The sequence below is a fragment of the Ruditapes philippinarum genome, unplaced genomic scaffold (genome assembly GCF_026571515.1).
Source record: "Ruditapes philippinarum isolate M1 unplaced genomic scaffold, ASM2657151v2 ctg384_1_1_1_1, whole genome shotgun sequence".
Classification (NCBI taxonomy): Eukaryota; Metazoa; Mollusca; class Bivalvia; order Venerida; family Veneridae; genus Ruditapes; species Ruditapes philippinarum.
In genome coordinates, this window is record NW_026853376.1 from 128,227 (window position 1) to 149,408 (window position 21,182).

The 21,182-nt window shown below is 33.4% G+C and overlaps 1 protein-coding gene and 2 long non-coding RNA genes across 3 annotated transcripts in view; all 3 read right to left on the reverse strand.

Moving 5' to 3' along the window:
• The window catches only part of LOC132736686 (uncharacterized), a 43,249-nt gene extending 25,570 nt beyond the window's left edge, over positions 1 to 17,679 (reverse strand). The window contains exon 1 of the long non-coding RNA XR_009626614.1: positions 17,615 to 17,679. This is a non-coding gene — a long non-coding RNA (uncharacterized LOC132736686). The remainder of the gene's footprint in view (positions 1 to 17,614) is intronic.
• LOC132736679 (integrator complex subunit 13-like) overlaps positions 1 to 21,182 on the reverse strand; it is a gene marked incomplete at its 3' end in the record, with an annotated part of 221,676 nt that overhangs the window by 128,221 nt on the left and 72,273 nt on the right. The gene's annotated exons all lie outside the window — the stretch shown is intronic.
• LOC132736685 (uncharacterized) lies at positions 7,466 to 15,149 on the reverse strand. Its single transcript, XR_009626613.1, has 2 exons — positions 8,669 to 15,149; positions 7,466 to 7,918 (listed from the first exon to the last, which is right to left on the reverse strand). It is a non-coding gene; the product is annotated as an uncharacterized LOC132736685 (long non-coding RNA).

Genomic DNA, 21,182 nt, shown 5'->3' on the forward strand with positions numbered 1-21,182 from the left:
AAATTCTCTGGTTTGTTATTTATTACCATAGCGTGACATGAATGACCGTTTCCTTAAACTAAAACCACTTCTATAAATAGATTTTCGGACTTTTACAATGTTAAGGTCATCATTCTATTAATAGGTACAGCAGTAACATACTTACTAACCTACATGATTAATAAAACAAACCGAAGAGCGCAATTAATTGACGGATAAGATAATTTTATTTGAACGGAATTCTGCAATTCGCTGTTAATTGTACATATTGCGACATTTCATTTTTCCTCATACCAATCAGAATGATCGGCTATTATGACAGACGAAAAGGCCCGAGAAGTTGCAATTGCCCTTTCACAAAATCTGATTTCATTCCATATAGAGCGTTGCGCTTCGGCGCGGACGCCAATGACAATGAATATGTATTACAGAAGAAGAAAAAAATATGTATACAGTCTAACTTGCCCATGCTACCACGTGTATTAAGCGACTTTTGTCTTAAACCACTTTAAATTCCCCAGATCATTTTCTCTCTATATCTTTAATGTATTAAGCAACTTTTGCTCAACGCGACCAACGACCGCTAATTAGTCAGCTAATTGAGATCAATCTTTCCATTAAACGACCACTTTTACCTATCAAGTAATTGTGTTTTTAGAGTACATAACACCTCCTCGTAATGTCACAAGTGTCAACAATCAAATACAACAAATAAATGTGTGAAAAACTCTATTTCCCAAACCGTTTTAGTGTATGCAACTGAAGTTAAGTATACACATGATGTGTATTATCCAATAATATCAAATAAACAATGCAATGCTCCGCCCCTACTGAGATGCTGTATACGCTTCGCTTGTTGACATTTAGACTGCATTAAATTGACCTTGAACTTGATCAGCAATTAAATGAATCTTAACAATAAAATGTAGTTTGTTTATTTCAAATGAAACAATGCACAACAGAAAATATCTTTTCGTGTTGGAGACGAGGAAAAACAACGGAGAAATTAAAAAATTTTGGAAAAATGTCAAACATGTACGTAATGGATCAAAACTGTTTTGTCAATAAATATCAGAAAGTTATATTTTACATTAGCATCCATTTAGATTATCGGAGCGTACTTATTATTCCACATTTATATAATGTAAATGAAGTTGAAAAACATTCCCACCGCAAAAGAAAGATGTCATTTATAAATTTTGACATTTATATCATGCTTTGTCTTAAATATATATTTATTAAGTTTTACCCATGAAATATGGTGCTATATCAGTCAAATATATTTCGTATTTTTTAAATATAAATATGAAATATAAATATGAAATATAAATATGAAACTGGGCATAGTCAAAACTTATTTATTTATAAGGACTTCTTTCGCCATTTTGTTTGAAAAAATGATAAATAAACAAGATTGCATTTGTGAAAAATGCTCTGCCACTGCATGGTTCAAATTTCATAGCTGTACATCAAAGGACAAGAAAGTACATGTAGGTCACATCATCAAAATCTAGGTCACCTGATATCAAAGTTCAATTTTGCAACTAAAACTGTGCACATGGTCAAAATGTCATTGCTCTACATCAAAGGACAAGAAAGTAGGTCACTGTCCCCTTGGGCAAGGCATAATTTTGACCCAAGGGTTTAATTCAAAACAATCTTGATACAGGTCCACCAAACAACATTTCAAGTCAAATATCTAAGCTATAGCTTTCTCCCATTCAGAAAACATTTGTTTTATTTTCTGTTTTTACTATGTGTACATAATGAGAATCACTGACCCCGGGCAGGGCCAATTTTGACACCAGGGGAAAAATTTGAACAACTTTGGTAGAGGACCTATAAATGATATTATATATCAAACATCAAATCTCTATGCCTTGTACCTTCAGACAAAAATATTTTTTATTTTTTCACTATATGTACATAATGAAAATCAATGACCCCCGGGGCGGAACCAATTTTGACCCCAGAGCTATAATTTGAACAATCTTGCTAGAGGTTCACTACACAATGCAAAATATCTTAACTCTAGCCTTTGTAAATTTAGAGAAGATGATTTTTTAGCTCGACTTTTTTTTTTTGAAAAAAAAAAAGTAGAGGTATTGTTATAGTCAGTTGCCGTTGCCGTTGCCGTCCGCAAACTTGTACCTGGATCATAACTTTTTTATTTCTTGGTGTATTGTCTTCATACTTGGCCACAACAACCCTTGGGACAAGACCTTTCAGTAGACCACACTAACCTTGACCTTCATCCATAAATGACCTTGACCTTCAAGGTTAAAAGTCCAATTTTTGCTTGTTCATGCTGTTATTGGCTGTAACTTTGTTATTTTTGAATGGATTGTCTTCAAACTTGAACATAATAATCTTCAAGGATATCCCTTAAAAATAACCCGCCAGACCTTGACCTTCACTCATAAATGACCTTGACTTTGAAGGTCAAATTATTGAAATTTTCATTTTTTTGGCTATTATTGGCTGTAACTTTGTTATTTTTGAATGGATTGTCTTCAAACTTGAACATAATTATCTTCAGGGATATCCCTTAAAAATAACTAGACAGACCTTGACCTTCACTCATAAATGACCTTGACTTTGAAGGTCAAATTATTGAAATTTTCATTTTTTTGGCTATTATTGGCTGTAACTTTGTTATTTTTGAATGGATTGTCTTGAAACTTGAACATAATAATCTTCAAAGATAACTGTTAAAAATATACTGAAAGACCTTGACCTTCAATCATTAATGACATTGTCTTTGAAGGTCAAATTATTGAAATTTTCATTGTTTTGGCGGTAACTGACTGTAACTTTGCTATTATTGAAGGGATCAACTTCATATTATAACAGAACATTCTTAAGGACCAGACCTCGTTGTTTATCAAACCCAAATTTGCTTGGGCTCTTTAATGACCTTGACCTTGAAGGTTAAATTACTGAATTTTCTCAGATTTGTGCATTAAATGACCATAATTATATATTTATTGGTGTGTGTGTGTGTATATATATATATATTTACAACAACAACAACAACAACAATTGCGTCATTGTTTCTATATATAGAATTGCGTCATTGTTTCTATTTATAGAATTGCGTCATTGTTTCTATTTTTAGAAATTGCATCATTGTTGCTATTTTTAGAAATTGTGTCATTGTTTCTATTTTTAGAAATTGCGTCATTGTTGCTTTTTTTTTAGAAATTGCGTCATTATTGCTATTTTTAGAAATTGCATCATTGTTTCTATTTTTAGAAATTGCATCATTATTGCTATTTTTAGAAATTGCGTCATTGTTTCTATTTTTAGAAATTGCGTCATTGTTGCTATTTTTAGAAATTGCGTCATTGTTGCTATTTTTAGAAATTGCGTCATTGTTGCTATTTTTAGGAATTGCGTCATTGTTGCTATTTTCAGAAATTGCGTCATTGTTTCTATTTTTAGGAGTTGCGTCATTGTTGCTATTTTTAGAAATTGCGTCATTGTTTCTATTTTTAGAAATTGCGTCATTGTTGCTATTTTTAGAAATTTGTTGCTATTTTTGGAAATTGCGTCATTGTTGCTATTTTTAGAAATTGCGTCATTGTTTCTATTTTTGGAAATTGTGTCATTGTTGCTATTTTTGGAAATTGCGTCATTGTTTCTATTTTTAGAAATTTGTTGCTATTTTTAGAAATTGCGTCATTGTTGCTATTTTTAGAAATTGCGTCATAGTTGCTATTTTTAGAAATTGCGTCATAGTTTCTATTTTTAGAACTTGCGTCATTGTTGCTATTTTTGGAAATTGCGTCATTGTTTCTATTTTTAGAAATTTGTTGCTATTTTTAGAAATTGCGTCATTGTTTCTATTTTTAGAAATTGTGTCATTGTTGCTATTTTTGGAAATTGCGTCATTGTTTCTATTTTTAGAAATTTGTTGCTATTTTTAGAAATTGCGTCATTGTTTCTATTTTTAGAAATTGCGTCATTGTTGCTATTTTTAGAAATTGCGTCATAGTTTCTATTTTTAGAAATTGCGTCATATTTTCTATTTTTAGAACTTGCGTCATTGTTTCTATTTTTGGAAATTGCGTCATTGTTGCTATTTTTAGAAATTTGGTCATTGTTTCTATTTTTAGAAATTGCGTCATTGTTGCTATTTTTAGAAATTGCGTCATTGTTTCTATTTTTAGAAATTGCGTCATGTTGCTATTTTTAGAAATTGCGTAATGTTTCTATTCATATATATATACAAAAAATATAAACAAAACAAATGTGACAAGACAGACCAACTAAATTTATAAAAAGGAAACGTTAAGATATGTTCAAACCTTTCTATGTTTGCGTTTAGAAAAAGTAAAAAGTCGAGCGTTGCCCCCGCCCGGCGGTGGCTCTTGTTAAGTTTTACTATACACATATAAGGAAAACCTATGGCCCCCGGGGGCGGGGCTAATTTTTACACAAGAGGCAAAATTTGAACAAGTTTAGTAGAGTACCTTTAGATGATATTATTTAACAAATATTAAAGCTCTTAGCCTTGTACCTTCAGACAATAAGATTTTTTTTGTTTACTATATATATATATTGAAATCAATGACCCCCAGGGCGGGGGCAATTTTGACCCCAGGGCTATAATTTGAACAATCTTGCTAGAGGTTTACTACACAATGTTTCATGCAAAATATATAACCTCTAGCATTTGTCAATTGCTAGAAGATTTTTTTTTAAAGTTTTTACTATATACATATAAGGAAAACCAATGACCCCTGGGGCGGGGCCGATTTTGACCCCAGGGCTATAATTGGAACAATCTGGGTAGAGGTCTACAAGAAAATGCCTTATGCAAAATATCTAAGCTCTAGGCCTTTTGGGTCTTTACAAGAAGGTTTTTTAAGTTTTTACTTATGTACATATAGTGAAAATCAATGACACCAGGGTGGGGCCGATTTTGACCAAAGGGCTTTAATTTGAACAATCTTGGTAAGGGTCTACCAGACGTTTCCTTATGCAAAATATCTAAGCTCTAGGCCTTTTGGGTTTTTACAAGAAGGTATTTTAAGTTTTTACTATATGTACATAGTGAAAATCAATGACCCCCGGGGCGGGGCCAATTTTGACCCCAGGGCTATAATTTGAACAATCTTGTTAGAGGTCTACCAGACAATGCCTTATGCAAAATATCTAAGCTCTAGGCCTTTTGGGTCTTTACAAGAAGATTTTTTAAATTTATTCTTATAATTCCTTTAGGTTGCCATGGCAACCAGATTTCTGCATGGAATGAAATTCTTTGAACAACTTTGGAAGCCCTTCACCCAAGGAACAATCCTGCCAAGTTTGGTTGAAATTGGACTAGTGGTTTTTCACAAGAAGATTTTTTAAGTTCACTATATAATCTATATCACACACACAAACACACACACACACACAGGTGAATCGCTATATGCCACCGCATCGCAGATGCTGCGGTGGCATAAAAACAACTTTTGTTGAACTTTGTTTTGAAACTGTCTAGAATGATAACAAGAGGGCCAGGATGGCCCTGAGGTCGCTCACCTGTATATAGGCCCCCGGAGCGGGGCCAGTTTGAAACCCCAGGGCTTTTATTTGAACAAACTTGGAAGACACTCATTAGAAGATGTTTCACAATGTTAAGTTTTTACTACACACATGTAATGAAAAACAATGATCTCAGACCCCCCTCCCCCAGGGCCAATTTTCACCCAAGGGCTTTTATTTAAACAAACTTTGTAGACATCCATAAGAAGATATTTCATGCTTAACATCTAAGCTCTAGCTCATTGGGTTTTTTAAAAGAAGATTTTTAAGGTTTTACTACACACATATAGTTAAAAACAATGACACCCCTGGGGCGGGGCCAGTTTTGACCCCAGGGCTTTTATTTGAACAAACTTTGTAGACGTTTACTAGAAGATGTTTCATGCTTAATATCTAAACTCTAGCTATTTAGGTTTTTTCAAAGAAGATTTTTTAAGTTTTTACTATATGCATATAGGGAAAATCAAGACCCCCCGGGGCGGGGCCAATTTTGACCCAAGGGCTTTTATTTGCACAAACTTTGTAGACACTCACTAGAAGATGTTTCATGCTTAATATCTAAACTCTAGCTATTTGGGTTTTTTCAAAGAAGATTATTTAAGTTTTTGCTATACACATATAAGGAAAATCAATGACCCCCGGGGAGGGGCCAATTTTGACCCCAGGGCTTTTATTTTAACAAACTTGGTAGACACTCACTAGAAGATGTTTCATGCCAAATATCTTAGCTCTAGCTCTTTGGGTTCTTTAAAAGAAGATTTTTTAAGTTTTTACTACAGTACAGATATCGAGGAATATGCAAAATCCTCCGAGGATCGAGGAAAGTACTCGCAACTCCGCGAGAGTATTTGTCCATAAAAACGAGTGACTCCGCGTGAGAAACGTGTGATGAGAGTGACTCCGAGACGAAAATAAAAGCGCGTGACTCCGAGAGAGAATTACCGCGTAACTCCGTGTCGGTGTCTAGATGGTGTAAATAAATGCAAGTGCAATCTCATTTTATATTTAATTTAATTCTTTAGATTACCATTCGAAAATAAAGATGATTTTACGGTTGTTGTTTTCAATTTACCCTGAAACAGTTGAAAGGTACATTTGATTAGAAAAAATCACTACCGTAAGCGTCATCAGTTCTCAACCGATTAATTAGGTCAGTAGCAATAACCACAGGAACCCGAAATTCTATCAAAAACAAAAAGCGATTTAAAAAATCCATATAATAACGGCCCAACATTTTTTATACTTCTTTAAGAAATGAATTAATTATATAAACTTCTTAATCTTAAATGTTTCTATATGCATCAAATACCGATAACGTGCCGTTCTAATTTATTTCAGGTGCCAAATATTGTGTTGTGTTTATTTTTTTTCAATGTGGAAAATGAGTTTCGATCTTCATAATATTTTAATCATTGATAACATGTGCACATCAAAAAATTTGACTTTCCCAACTTTTATATTGGTTTGTATAGTTTTAAAAATTGTCATAATGTGCAAGTACGTTTCTTCATAATCCATTGTTTACATGTATTTTAGTTACGTGTCAACCTGTCACATCCGCCGTTTTAATTAGAAGACACTTGATTTATATATAATTTTTGAGAATTAACATTAACTTAATCGTTTCTAAATAAAGCTGCATAAAAATTAGTAATATATTGTTGTAATTTTATTCCAAGAGTATCTCCGAAAATCTGTCGGTCTCATTCTGTTATCAAAGTCATATGTAGACGTATGTCGATATTGATATCAAAAGTCAGTTGTCTGGTGATGATCATTAATAAATTAAGATTTTTGTTTTTTATTTCAGGCATTATGGAGGAATTCAAGAGTTATAGAGGTGTTAACAAGTTGACAGAGGCCGTTCAACTTACCTAGCGCACTGCTCCCGTAATTCATTCACCTGTAATCAGCATTACACAGATTGACAAAAAATAAAAACAGCAAAGAATAAAATGATCATTTTATTTGTCTTTTTGTTTTATTTGTTTATGGTTTGTACATCATCTATATCATGTCATTTTATAAAAATAAAAAAACAGTTTTGACAAAGATTAAACTACTTCCGATTTCACGTACATGTACTGTTCATAGACGATAAAACAATATTTTTATAATAGCATATGAACATATTTGATCGTCACAGCAAGCGGGCATGCGTTGTACATGTACGTATGTGGATTGAAAAAGACCGCCATGCCTTTAAAAAATCACTGCCAATCTCAATGTTCTTGTTTTATAATTCATGGTTTTATTTTTGAGACGACGCAGCGCCTGTTGTTTTCCCCCTGCAAACATCGGTAGAATTTCATAAATGAATTCCTTAATGTTGACCTTTCTTGTGCTGCCAACATCGGTAGAATTGCCTAGCAGATCGAACTTCTTAACTCTGTTCTATATTGTTCTGAAAGCAATAGTAAAATAAATTTAAACATTAATGTTAAAAGCAGGACTGTACATGCCGACATAGGGTGTCGCTGTTTTGGCTAGTGCATTGTATGGAATGATGTATTATATCTCGTATTTCACGGATTTTTTATCAACCAACAATTAAAAGGAGACGTACATGTACTTCACATGGAAATCAGTTTGGTATCATTTATGTAACTGGTACAAATTTATCTAAAAGCCTGACTTAAAAGTATAAAATTACTTTCCAAGGCAGATACATTTCACTGAAGAATACTTTGTACACTGTCTTAAAGAATATGTTGTTTTTTTATTCAGTTCAGGTACAAAGTATAATTTCCCTTACGATAGTATGTCAATGGAATGAATCGACCTAAGCACGTGGTTGTTTTGCCATGTATTTCCTTTTTTTTCTTCTTCTTTTTTTTTGCTTACATAATAATTATAAATTTGTATAAACAATGCAAAAAAGAAGCTCATCTATATTTTCTTATTTTAGAATACTAAATTAAATAGGTTTTTGACACTGAGCGTTACGGGAATTGCGGGAAATCATCGGTTATTCTTTCCTTTAATTAATTAATGAATCAAGTGTGTCTACTTTCGTTTTCACTTGTGATACTTTACATCAACGAAGAATTTTCGACAACATTGTTATTTTGAATGAATAATACATGCGTTGAAGGATTTTATTTTAGAGGTAGAGCATTATATTAATTAATAAATAAATAAAGCATACGTGTACCAAATCAGTCTTATTTTCTCGGAGTCACTCTTTTTGACTCGGAGATTCACGGAGTCCCGCGGACAAAATTGTCACTCGTTTTTGTCTCGGAGTCACTCTTTTTCACCCGAGAAATTTATAATCCACTCGGAGTCACGCTTTTTGAGATTACTCGATACTCGCAGAAATTTGCATATTCCTCGATATCTGTACTGTATATGCATATAGGGAAAATCAATGACCCCCTGGGGCAGGGCCAATTTTGACCCCAGGGCTTTTATTTGAACAAACTTGGTACACACTCATTAGAAGATGTTTAATGCTGAATATTTTAGCTCTAGCTCTTTGGGTTCTTTAAAAGAAGCATTTTTAAGTTTTTACTATATGCATATAGGTAAAATCAATGACCCCCTTGGGCGGGGCCAATTTTGACCCCAGGGATTTTATTTGAACAAACTTGGTAGACACTCACTAGAAGATGTTTCATGCCATATATCTAAACTCTAGCTATTTAGGTTTTTTCAAAGAAGATTTTTTAAGTTTTTACTATATGCATATAGGGAAAATCAAGACCCCCCGGGGCGGGGCCAATTTTGACCCTAAGGCTTTTATTTGCACAAACTTTGTAGACACTCACTAGAAGATGTTTCATGCTTAATATCTAAACTCTAGCTATTTCGGTTTTTCCAAAGAAGATTATTTAAGTTTTTGCTATACACATATAAGGAAAATCAATGACCCCGGGGCGGGGCCAATTTTGACCCCAGGGCTTTTATTTGAACAAACTTGGTAGACACCCATTAGAAGATGTTTCATGCTGAATATCTTAGCTCTAGCTCTTTGAGTTCTTTCATAGAAGATTTTGTAAGTTTTTACTATATGTATATAGGGAAAATCAATGACCCCCTGGGGCGGGGCCAATTTTGACCCTAAGGCTTTTATTTGAACAAACTTGGTAGACACTCACTAGAAGATGTTTCATGCCAAATATCTAAGCTCTAGCTCTTAGGGTTTTTTAAAAGAAGATATTTAAAAAAAATTCTTTCGGTTGCCATGGAAACCAGAGTTCTACATGGAATTAAATTCTTTGAACAATTTTTAAAGGTGACCACCAAAGGAACATTCCTGTGAAGTTTGGATGAAATTGGCTTAGTGGTTTATGAGGAGATGTCATTTAAAGTAAAAGTTTACGGACGGACGACGGACGGACGGACGACGGACGGACGCAGGACGAAAAGCGATCACAAAAGCTCACCCTGTCACTTTGTGACAGGTGAGCTAAAAGATGATCTAAGAAAATAAATCCAAACACCAATATCTTTAATTCAGTCATAATTGCTGTACAGACATTTTAAGTGTTGTTTACACGAGTCACAATGTAGTGCCAAACATCGCGTGCAACACGGTCAAAACTAGAACTGCCACTGTCATGGTGTGAATATCCCTGCATACCACTTTGTCAGAATCAACAGTGGTCATTTAGAGCTCAAGGACAACCTCCCTGCCAAATCTGAAGGTAGTAAGCCAAAGCATTGCTAAATTATGTTTTCTACATGTTTTTTGTGGCAAAGATCAAAGTGACCTTAACCTTTGACCTCAAACCCAAAACTGCCACTGCATGACTTGCAGCTTTGCCTGGGGGTGTTTTATGATGAATTTATATGAGAACATAATTATATGCTTCAAATGTGAAAATGTCAAAATCAATAACACTTAATTCTTAAGCATTTGATCTGATAAGCTTATTGTAGTAAAAGTCCCTGTGACCTTGACCTTTGACCCAGTGACCTCAAAATCAATAGAGGTCATCTACTAATCATGACTTACCTCCATGCTAAATATGAAGACTGTGGGACAAAGTAATTTTAAGTTATTGGGCGGACATGCTATTTTAGTCAAGACCTCTGTGACCTTGACTTTTGAACAGTGACCTCAAAATCAATAGAGGTCATCTACTAATCATGACATCCACCATGCCAAATGTGGAGACTGTGGGTCTAAGGATTCTTTAGTTATTAGGCTGACAAGGTTTTCTTAGTTAATGCCCCTGTGACCTTGACCTTTGACCCAGTGACCTCAAAATCAAAAGAGGTCATCTACTACTCATGACTAACAGCCATGACAGTGGGTCAAAAGAATCTAAAGTTATTGGGCGGACAAGTGTTTTTCATTCAAGACCCCTGTGACCTTGACCTTTGATCCAGTGACCTCAAAATCAATAGGGATCATCTACACATCATGACTAACCTCATGCCAAATATGAAGACTGTGGGTCAAAGGAATCTAAAGTTATTGGGATCATCTACACATCATGACTAACCTCCATGCCAAATATGAAGACTGTGGGTCAAAGGAATCTAAAGTTATTGGGCGGACAAGCTCTTTTTAATCAAGACCCCTGTGACCTTGACCTTTGACCCAGTGACCTCAAAATCAATAGGGGTCATCTACTTATCATGACTAACCTTCATGCCAAATATGAAGACTGGGTTAAAGGAATCTTAAGTTATTGGGCGGACAAGATTTTTTTAGTCAAGGCCCCTATGAACGTAACCTTTGACCTGGTGACGTCAAAATCTATTGGGGTCATCTACTAATCATGGCCAACCTCCATGAGAAATATGAAGACTGTGGGTAAAAGGAATCTTAAGTTATTTGGCGGACAAGCTTTTTTTAGTCAAGGCCCCTGTGACCTTGACCTTTGACCTGGTGACCTCAAAATCATTAGGGATCATTTGCTAATCTTGACCAATCTAAATACCAAATATTAAGACTCTGGGTCATAGTTATCTTAAGTTATTGGGCGGACAAGGAAAAACCGACGGACGGCCGGATGGCGGGATGGACAAGCTGATTCAAGTTATACCCCCCTTACAACTTTGTTGTGAGGGGGTATAAAAAGTCAGCTAAAAACTCCTCAAAAAGTCTATATCCATCCAGTAACCTGCAATCAATCCACTTAAACAACCAACAGGTGTTAGTCACACAGTAAATGTAATAGTATCATCAATCACACATATGTAAATTATTTTTGAATCTTGAATCTTTTTATTTTTCTTAAAGTATTATTAAATTGTTATTGAGTTTCATTTTCTTCAAATACTGTAGCTCATCTGGAGGCAAGCAGCTTTAAATAAGAGAGGAAACAATAACATAGAATTTTTAGCAGTTAAACAACCTCATTAAGTCTCATCTTAATACATTAAATGCTGCTGTACCTATGCCAGCAGATACAGGTGACATGACAGTTCAAAACATGTATCTTGAAGTGCATTCATGTGACCAAGAAACAATTAGTGTAATAGCCTAAATACATGTAATCTGATTAAAATCTAAAGTCAATTTTAAGGAAAGAATGTTGAAACAGTATAAAAAAATGCACAAGAAGGAGTCATTCTTTATGTATTGATACTGACATTTAATATAACATTTTCTTACAAATTGGAAGCAGTTCTAAGATAAGGATCAATGAAGCTATCACAATATTATTCAGCATGTCAAAACCTATGATGCTTATTGGGGAAACAAATGCCACAAGATCCAAGGGAAGTAATTCTTCTGACATTACTAGCTATGAATATGAAGATACTTAGTGTTGTGGAAAAAGAAGATATCTATACAATAAACAAGAGGGCCATGATGGCCCTGAAATCACTCACCTGAATATAGAAACTCACCATGACAAGGAACAAGTAATATTGTAAACTATCAACAAACGCAGATATGAAATCTAAACCTTAAACTGATATCACAAAGTTCATATTTGATTCTGAAATAGTGCATGTGTAAAACATTACTGGTTGCTATTGCTAAGGGAAAACAACAGTTCCAAAAGATGTGTACTTATCAGGAAATCAATGAACTACAGGGGGGGGGCCAATTTTGACCCTAGGGCTTTTATTTGACACAACTTGGTAGACAGCCATTAGAATATTTTTCATGCTTAATATCTAAGCTCTGGCTCTTTGGGTTTTTTAAAAGAAGATTTTTTTAAAGTTTTTAATAATCACATTGCAAAATTACCGCATTACCCCACCCACGCCTATACATATAACACTGACGTTTTTTATTTACTGTTCAATGAATATTGACATTATCTTTTTCTAAAACAATTCAATGATTTAAAGATATATTATATTCACAAATAATACTAATTATATTTAAAAGAAACAAAAAACTTTCGAAAGAAAAACATAAATCATGAATGTAGTGTAAAAAGTTAGCCATTACAGTCCAGCTTTAGTTGTGTCCCCTAGTTAATCAAACGCCATTTACTTCCTGTCTAGGCCGTTCTATATACAGTGCAGGGTTTTAAATTGATTTTGGGATTGTGTAGGTTATTTAATGCAGCGAGGTTTGCATGTCACAGATATATGTGTGAATTTTAGTTTTTTTTTCTTTAGTAAGGATGAAGTATTTGTAAGACATTACATAAATTAAATAAAGTATTACCTCCTTCAAATAGCAATCCACCTATAAAGTTTGAATATTAAAGGCCAAATGGAATTTAAGTTATGCTCCAGAAACTGTTTTCAGTTTTGAGGTAATAGCGACCTTGAACTTTGACCTTGTGACCCCAAAATCAATAGGGGTCTTCTACCCAATATGGACAATCATCCTATGAAGTTTGAACACTATGGGCCAAATAGAAATTAAGTTATGCTCTGGAAACTGTTTTCAGTTTTAAAGTAATAGTGACCTTGACCTTTGACATTGTGACCCCAAAATCAATAGGCGTCTTCTACCCAATATGGACAATCATCCTATGAAGTTTGAATACTGTGGGCCAAATAGACCTTAAGTTATGCTCCGGAAACTGTTTTCAGTTTAAAAGTAATAGTGACCTTGACCTCTGACCTTGTGACCCAAAAATTCAAAACAATATGGACAATCATCCTATGAAGTTTGAACACTGTGGGCCAAATGAAACTTAAGATATGTTCCAGAAACTGTTTTCAGTTTTAAAGTAATAGTGACCTTGACCTTTGACCTTGTGCCCCCAAAATCAATAGGGTTGTTCTACCCAATATGGACAATCATCCTATGAAGTTTGAATATTGTGGGCCACATGGAACTTAAGTTTTGCTCTGGAAACTGTTTTCAGTTTTAAAGTGATGATGATCTTGACCTTTGACCTTGTGACCCCAAAATCAATAGGAGTCTTCTACCCAATATGGACAATCATCCTATGAAGTTTGAACACTATGGGCCAAATAGAAATTAAGTTATGCTCTGGAAACTGTTTTCAGTTTTAAAGTAATAGTGACCTTGACCTTTGACATTGTGACCCCAAAATCAATAGGCGTCTTCTACCCAATATGGACAATCATCCTATGAAGTTTGAAAATTGTGGGCCAAATGGAACTTAAGTTATGCTCCAGAAACCAAATTGCTAACGGACAGACGGACGTCCAGACAGACGGACGGACGCCAGGGGGTATAACATAATATGCCCGAAATTCTTTTGGGAACATAAAAAAGGAGTTATAAAACAAGAGGGCCAAGATGGCCCTAGACCGCTCACTTGACTGATCCAACTCATCCAAGCAATTTCTCAGACAAGTATCCTGACCAAATTTGATGACAATTGAGTCAAAAATGTGACCTTTAGTGTTAAAAAGGTTTTTTCATATTATGTCAGAGTGACCTAGTTTTTGACCCAGGTGACCCATATTCAAACTTGACCTAGAAATCATTAAAACAACTTTCCTGACCAATTTCTAGAATATTTGGATCAAAACTGCAGTCACTAGAGTGTTAACAAGATTTTTCTATTTTTAGCTCATATGACCTAGTTTTTGACCCAATATGACCCATATTCAAACTTGACCTAGAAATCATCAAAAAAAATTTTTTGACCAATTTCAAGAATATTTGAAACAAAACTGCAGCCACTAGAGTGTTAACAAGATTTTTCTTTTTTTAGCTCCTGTGACCTAGTTTTTGACCCATATTCGAATCTGACCTGTATTTCATTGAGAAAGACATTCTGACAAAGTTTGATTATGATCCAATAAAAACTGTGACTGCTAAAGTGTTAACAATCCAAATGTTAACGATTCAAGGCAACGGACCCTGGACATAGCCCCATCACTATACCTCACATGTGATGATGGGTGATGTGATGGTCAGGTAAGCTAAAATGTGAACTGTCACAGGTAATGTACAAAATCTGAATAGAAAATCGTTCTCTATTACAGTTGAATATCCGAAGCACTAATCAATTTTTTCTCCATGTTCTTGTTATGTATCTGAAAGTCTGAAATATTGGCCTGTTGCGACAATGATTTAAACATCTGGTCGAAGCAAAATTGGATAACAAGAAAAATTGAAATGACTGGTAAACTTAAAAAAAATGAATTCAATACAATATGTGCCGAGAATATGTCCATTTAAATATTGGTGCAAATTGCATAATGCTCGTTCGTATGAATTTGAAGACGAACTGTCTCTTATTATACAAATAGCAAAAATATGTCTGAAATATCAAATAATAGTCATGAATAAATTGATATATATATATATATAATCAATTCTTAGTTACGTTTTGTTTTTTGAGAACAATCGTCAGTCATAGAATCCTTCAAAATAACCTATTGCAAATATTTTTGATACATTTAAAAAAAAAACGTACTTTTTTCAATCAGTTAATCTGTTTTATAACTTAAATGTTAATTATTTTCATAAATTACATGTCGAACACGTTTTGCCTGTTTTGCAAAAAATATTTTCGCTGAGTCCGTATCGCCAATAAAATCTCCGTTGCGTATTTTAATGTTACCTCATGTTCCCTGCCCGAATTTGGTTCCCGTCATTAGACTTGAACGATCGACTATAGACTGGCTCATTGGCACTTTATTTATTAGGTAGATTAATAGTATCTGTCATATGTTGCGGACGGACCGGAATATCCATCCCTAGGGGGGGTCGCCCAATTGGCGGTAACGAGGCTTGCCGAGTTACCGCCCAATGGGCGGGTTCCCCAGTGACGGATATTCCGATCCGAACCACAAACATGTGTCAGATATTTTTTCTTGCATATTCTGCCATATTATTTCATATTCAAAATGGTTTACCTCAATATGATACATGTTCAAGGAAATTAAAGTCATTTCATCCATAACTATTTTCTTCCAATAGCGTATGAACTTACAACTTAAATAACAACGGCGAAATGACGTCATCCTAAGCACATATTTTCCTTCTAAAATGACGTCATTTTAAACGGTTCATTCATAAAGTGCGCTAAAATGACGTTGTTGTTTGGCACGCGACTCATCTGGCACCCCCCATGCCAGATGAAATTTCCAGCATGGGTAAAACGCACGGAACCGCCAGTCTGCTATGCAAGAAAAAAGTAGATAATTATAATAAAATGGATCTTTTTTTTTTTTTTTAAAAAAAAAAAAAAAAAACCTAAATTTAAAATTTTTGTTTAAAAAATTTTTTAAATCCCCCTTAAAAACCCTTTGTGAAAAAATTTTTTTTTGTTTAAAAAAAAAATTTTTAAAAAGGGGAAAAAAAAGCTTTTTTAAAATATTTTTTTTTTTCTAAAAAAAAGCCCCCCCCCCAAAAAAACCCCCGAATGGGTGGGGTTTTAAATTTTTTTTTTTTCTTTGTTTTTTTTTTTTTCCCCAAAAAAAGGGACAAAAAATATTTTTTTAAATATTTTTAAATCTTACTTGATTATTATTTTTTCTTGAAGTCATAAACTAATATAAAAAAAATATTTTGAAATTAAATAAAAATGAAATCTTTTAAATTTAAAATTTTAAAATGGCTATAACATTCTTATAATTTTAATTTAAATGAAAATCACATTTAATTGGATACCGTTTTCATAACTAGAAGTGACTCCAAAGATGACATCTGTTAAAAAAAAATCCTAAATAACAAACATGATTTAACAATATATTTCCCTGCCAAGATACAATAGATAATGTTAGCAACATTATGTTCAATTAAAAATAGCAGCCTATCATAGTCACCCTTTTATCATAGTATGTCCAGCTTCAAAGATAATATTTTTTTAACACATCAAGCGTCCGACAGAAACAATTCCAAAGCAAGGCAGAAACAGACACAAAAATAGATTAAAATGTATCAAAACTCTGATGCAATCAGAAATTCCATTAAAAGAAATTTGAGTTACAACATATCAACTTCTTGACATGCTTGCTTGAAAACATATTCACAGTAAAGAACTTATCAATATGCCCAAATATGTACCAAATGTCTTAAAAGATCTTATAATATGAATGCTATTAACATATATAAAACACTGTGATACCATTAAGGAAATCTCAAACAATGATACTGTCTGAAAAAGAAACACTATATTTTGATTTTGCAAAACAAATTTTTAAGAATTCTGTCTGTATCCCAATCAAATAAATAAAGCAATAACCTTGTTTTGTAAACTTGGATGAAACACCTCTTATTCATATTACAGTTTTACATCACACCAACACATTATTAGTCATAATTATGGCACCTTTCCAGCTTTACTGGTGGAGGAAGACTCTCTGGTGCTTCCTAGATAACTTCCTCAATGAAGGAATCAAAAAGTTCCTGTTGGGATATCAAACCCACAGCAGTGAGGGGCAAAGGGTTTGAAGTCAATATACATAAAGGGTTTGCTGTATGTTTAAATCTTTTCAGATGCTAAATCCGCAAAGTAAATGAGGTTGTGCAACTGTTGCATGAAAAAGTCCATTTTATGTTACAGTGAATGCATAGAAAAGTACAAGTTCTGATGGTAATTTTTGAAAAATCATATAAAGAAAACAGGGATGTAATAATATATAAACAGAACAAAACCATGTTGCACGACTCTAATAAAGATTCGCAACAGTGATAAAAGATAATTTTGTTGATAAAAGTAGAAAGAAATATTTACTAAGTAAAGTGCATGGCCTTAGGAGGACCATCAACAAAACATACTGTACTGTTAAACTGCCAACTTACTTGTCATTCTCTGCAGCCAAACTATATGTTGTTCAAGGGCTCCATTTACATCATTCTTCAAGCATCTCCGAATTTGACCACATGTAAAAACAAATAATCTATATAAATATTCATTTACAGTATGAAAACTTCTTTCCCAATGGGTTTTTATGAAATTTTTTGAAACTTATTTGAAGGGAAAGTTGTTAAACAGAAAGCATCAAAATAATTCAAATAAATGCATAAAAAACTCCAAATGCAACTGCCAAACAAAACACTTTTAATTTTTATTTGTTGTTCAGTAATATATCAAAAAAGATAAATGAAACTTACTAAATTTTTCCCCTTTATAATGATTAAATTGTTTAAAATTAAAACTGTTTTGGAATTGTTCCTAAAAAATAATCATTTTTGGGCAGCCTGTATGAATACGGATTTTTAAAAGTAATTTATTGGAATCCTGTACGGGATACGTTTTTTAAAAATTTATTTTGGGAATCCTTACTGGATATGTATTTTTAAGAAATTATTTGGATCCGTATGGCCTGTATTTAAAAAAGTAATCAATTTGGTTTGTATTTTCTTATTTATTCAGTAATCTATATTGGTATCCTGTACTGGCTTAGTAACTGTATTTATTGAGTAATCAATATTGGTATTCTGTACTGGACACTGTATTAATTCAGTAATCATTATTGGCAGCCTGTACTGGATACTGTATTTATTAAGTAATCTATATTGGTATCCTGTACTGGATACTGTATTTAATAAGTAATCAATATTGGCATCCTGTCCTGGACACTGTATTTATTAAGTAATCAATATTGGCATCCTGTACTGGATACTGTATTTATTGAGTAATCAACATTGGTATCATGTACTGGATAATGTATTTAATAAGTAATCAATATTGGCATCCTGTACTGGATACTGTATTTATTAAGTAATCAATATTGGAATCCTGTACTGGATACTGTATTTATTAAGTAATCAATATTGGCATCCTGTACTGGATACTGTATTTATTAAGTAATCAACATTGGTATCATGTACTGGATAATGTATTTAATAAGTAATCAATATTGGCATCCTGTACTGGATACTGTATTTATTAAATAATCAATATTGGTATCCTGTACTGGATACTGTATTTATTAAATAATCAATATTGGTATCCTGCATAGGCCACTGTATTTATTAAGTAATCAATATTGGCATCCTATACTGGATACAGTATTTATTAAGTAATCAATATTGGTATCCTGTATTGAATACTATATTTAATTAGTAATCAATATTGGTATTCTGCACTGGATACTGTATTTACTAAGTAATCAATATTGGTATCCTGTACCGGAAAATGTATTTAATTAGTAATCAATATTGGTATCTTGTACTGGATACTGTATTTATTAAGTTATCAATATTGGTATTGTGTACCGGACACTGTAAATTAGTGATCAATATTTGAATCTTGTACTATGTATTAGATTCATTCTTAACAATATTGGTATCTTGTACTGGTTACTATATTTAATAAGTAATAGATTTGTTTTTTGTACAGGATATTATATTTTATAAAGAAACAATATTGGTTTTTTGTACTGGCTACCGTATTTAAAGGCATATCATGCCTCAGAAATGAATGAAATTTGACTTTTTTGAATTCAAAAACCTTTAAGTAATGGTTTTTTTGGCATGTAAAAGGCAAGAAAGAAGCGCTTAATGTAAAAAAAATGTAACAAAAGTAGCTAACAAAATAGTATTTTGAATTCCATACAAAATACTATATCACATTAACTGTACAAACTGCAAAAAACACACCTGGCACACTGTCACTTCACTTCAAAATTGTGGTTGTACTGATAAACAAGCAAACAGCATTTCTGAGATGGACCAGAAGGCTGATTTAAACAGCTAACTGTAAGTATTGTTTACGCTTTTGTCCTGTTATTCATTTAAGTTGTAATTTTTCAAAAATCGATCAATGTAGTTCTGTGTAGGATTGTTTAAAGCTGATTTATGTTGTTACAAAAAGAAAATTATATTAAACCCTGGCGAACTTTTTTTCTCTGACGAAGTGAACGATGATTTGTTAAATATCAAACAATTACAAGAGGGCCATGATGGCCCTGAAATCGCTCACTTTAATATAGAAGGAACAAGTAATATTGTAAACTAAAAAACTTCTTAAGTTTTTACTATATACATATAAGGTAACCAATGACCTCCCGGACTGATACAGGGCTTTTATTTGAAACAAACTTGGTAGACATGTGAGTGGACATGCACTTAGAAGATATTTCATGTCAAATATCTAAGCTCTAACTCTTTGGGTTTTTTAAAGAAGATTATTTAAGAATTTTTGACATTTGAGATTTATGACATTGACCTTGAAAGTTAGATTATTGAATTTTCACTGATGTTTGTGCATATTTTTATATATATTTAAATACAAATTTCTTCTTCTGTATGCGGATATATGTACAAAAGCTATACAAAGCAAGGTCTTTACATTACCTTGCTATATATATGTGTATAAAAAGTATGTTTTGGGAAAATGCAGAGTACAAAGTTCTTTAATTTTTTATACGTTTATTTCTGTTAGCGCTTTCAAATGTTTCTACATATCTTCAGACAGTAACGTATAATATAATCATAACAAATATAACAATGACGTAACGTTATAAAAGTGCGGGAAACGTAAAAATACAACGTTGCGCTGCAAATGAGATATTCTTTTACTCTCTATATAAGAAGTATGAAATTGCTACAAAAATACAAAGGGTAAATATTCTATAAAGGGAGGTAATAAATAAGTATTAAAGTTCAAAAAACATTGACTAATTATAGAAGTAGATACAACGTTTGCATTACTTATAAATACTTTTTAATATTAGTTAGCTAAAGGAGTAAAAATATGTCAGAAAATGTTTTACTTGAAACCATGTGGAAATGGAAAACTATTTACTTATATATAAATGTAAAAGATCTTGCATGAACCGTTATGGGGCTGGCCGAGTGGTTAAGGTCGCTGGCTTGAGATCACAGGTCGCTCACCGCTGTAGGTTTGATCCTCACTCGGGTCGAAATCTTTCATGTGAGGAAGCCATCCAGCTGGCTTACGGAAGGTCGGTGGTTCTACCCAGGTTGCCCGCTCGTGCCTGAAATAATGCCCGAAGGGGCACCTGGGGTCTTCCTCCACCAATAAAGCTGGAAAAAAATCGACGAAAAAAATCTCGCGGGACGCTCTAGGATGGCCCGACTTGAGTGTACGGTCGCCCATATGGGCTTTCCGGCGGCGACCTTATATAAGCGCATTAAAAAAAAAAAATGAACATTAAAAAAAAACAAGTCGCTCACCTGTATAAAGGCACCCGGAGCGGGGCCAGTTTAAACCCCAGGGCTTTTATTTAAACAAACTTGGAAGACACCCATTAGAAGATGTTTCACGATGTTAAGTTTCTACTACACACATATAATGAAAAACAACAATCTACCCCCCTCCTTCTGCCCCCCCCCCCCCTTGGCAGGGCCAATTTTAACCAATGGCTTTTATTTGAACAAACTTGGTAGACACCCATAAGAA